This window comes from Ambystoma mexicanum, chromosome 5q (genome assembly GCF_040938575.1).
Source record: "Ambystoma mexicanum isolate Mex_15411 chromosome 5q, UKY_AmexF1_1, whole genome shotgun sequence".
Lineage (NCBI taxonomy): Eukaryota > Metazoa > Chordata > Amphibia > Caudata > Ambystomatidae > Ambystoma > Ambystoma mexicanum.
This window is the reverse complement of record NC_090933.1, coordinates 1,358,107,107-1,358,109,351: the sequence shown is the minus strand read 5'-3', so window position 1 is coordinate 1,358,109,351 and position 2,245 is coordinate 1,358,107,107.

Below are 2,245 nucleotides of genomic sequence, written 5' to 3'. Positions count from 1 at the left end.
AGCAACGACCTCTCCCAATCAGGCCCATGTATCCTCTACTTTGCGCTTGTGGCAGCTAGAGTAGCAATGCCCTCTCCCTATCGGCCCATGATTCCCCTACTTCACGCTTGCAGCAGCTAGAGTAGTAATGCCCTGTCCTTATAGGGCTCCTGTTTCCCCTACTTTACGCTTGTGGCAGCTAGAGTAGCAACCCGTAGGAATATTCTCCTGCAAGTGGAGAGATGGATTTAGCCACTTGTGGATTCAAGTGATGGCACCCCCACAGTCCTCCCCAACTAATCACCTCCGAAATGCCCTCACAGCAATCTCACCTTATATTCTTTAAAGATGAGCTCTCCATCCTGCGTGGATTTGCAGGGGCGCGTCGATTCCAGTTACTTCACTGGTTTGAAGGCTCGGGAGAGTTCCGGAGAGTATTGACTCTGAGGTTCCTGGTGAGGACCAGTAAGTATTAAGTTCATAGAGTTCAATATGTCCGATGTTCACTCTTGTTCCCCCCTTCCTTTCTTGTCTTGCAGCTGGCTCGTGAAAAGATGCTCTTGTGGCAGCTGGTGGCGCTCAGGTAAGAGTCTGTATTACCCGGCACTGTCCGGTAAATGTTGCGCGTGGAAAACGTGTTGTTTTGTCTCCCTTTACAGATGCGGCACGTGAAAATATGGAGAGTCACAAAAGGATACCTCCGGTGGTAAATCAGGTAAGTCTATGGTGGTAAGAATTATATTTGTTGGTTCCCTCGGCTCACCTTGTGGTTTTCTTTTGTCTCCTAGGTGCCGAAGTTCGGCGAAGAAATGATGGAGGCAGCCCCAACCCGAAGGATGCTGTGAAGACTGGTGAGTATGGCGCGGCGCTGCAGCTGGAGGTGCCGCGCGTGCAGAAATGATGTTCTTTACAGGTCCGGAGACGAGAGGGATCCAGAATCAGGTGTGGAATAGAAATAAGTCCGTTTTCTAACCTTGTCCCTTTCTTTCCTCTTTGTTTTAGGAGCTCCGGATTCGAGGCGGGCGTGGCAGAAGACTGGATGCAGGCTGCAGGCACGGTGAGCGTTACGCTGCTGGATGCAGAATAACGCGAAGATTGTGTTGCTGGTCGGGCGTGGTTTAAATAGCCTCAAAGTAGTCCCAGGTAAGAAGTCCCTAGAACCACACCCGAGTAAAAAATAGTCCCTGTAGAAAAATAGTCCCTTTCAGGCTTCATGTTGGATCGGAGTCATTTACAGCATGGTCTGCCTGAGGTAAGTAATGACTATGAGCCTGAACCCAGATAGCCCCTATCAGGCTGCTGAGGTTTTACTAAATGTCTAGATGCCTGCTCCCGGGGCTGATGGGCTTTGTCTGGATGTCTGGGGGTAGGCATCATGACACTCCCTCTCAAGCCTATATTTCCCCAACTTTACATTTGCGGCAGCTAGAGTAATATCGGGCCCATGTTTCCCCTACTTTACGCTTGCGGCAGCTAGAGCAGCAAAGCCCTCTCCCAATCAGGCCCATGTTTCCCATACTTCACACTTGCAGCAGCTAGAGTAGCAATGGCATCTCCCTATCAGGCCCATGTTTCCCCTACTTTACACTTGCGGCAGCTAGAGTAGCAATGCCCTCTCCCAATCGGGCCCATGTTTCCCCTACTTTACGCTTGTGGCAGCTAGATTAGCAAAGCCCTCTCCCTATCGGGCCATGTATCCTCTACTTTACGCTTGCAACAGTTAGATTAGCAACGCCATTTCCCTATCATGCCCATGTTTCCCCAACTTTACATTTCTGGCAGCTAGAGTAAAATCGGGCCCATGTCTCCCCTACTTTACGCTTGCAGCAGCTAGAGTAGCAAAGCCCTCTCCCTATCGAGCCCATGATTCCCCCACTTCACGTTTGCAGCAGCTACAGTAATAATGCCCTCTCCCTATCGGGCTCCTGTTTCCCCTACTTTATGCTTGTGGCAGCTAGAGTAGCAATGCCATCTCCCAATCAGGCACATGTTTCCCCTACTTTACACTTGCGGCAGCTAGAGTAGCAATGCCATCTCCCCATCAGCCCTATGTTTTCCCTACTTTACGCTTGTGGCAGCTAGAGTAGAAATGCCATCTCCCTATCGGTCCCATGTTTCCCCTACTTTATGCTTTCAGCAACTAGAGTGGCAATGCCCTCTGCCTTTCAGGCTCCTTTTTCCCCTACTTTATGCTTGCGGCAGCTAGAGTAGCAATGCCCTCTCCCTATCGGGCTCCTGTTTCCCCTACTTTATGCTTGCGGCAGTT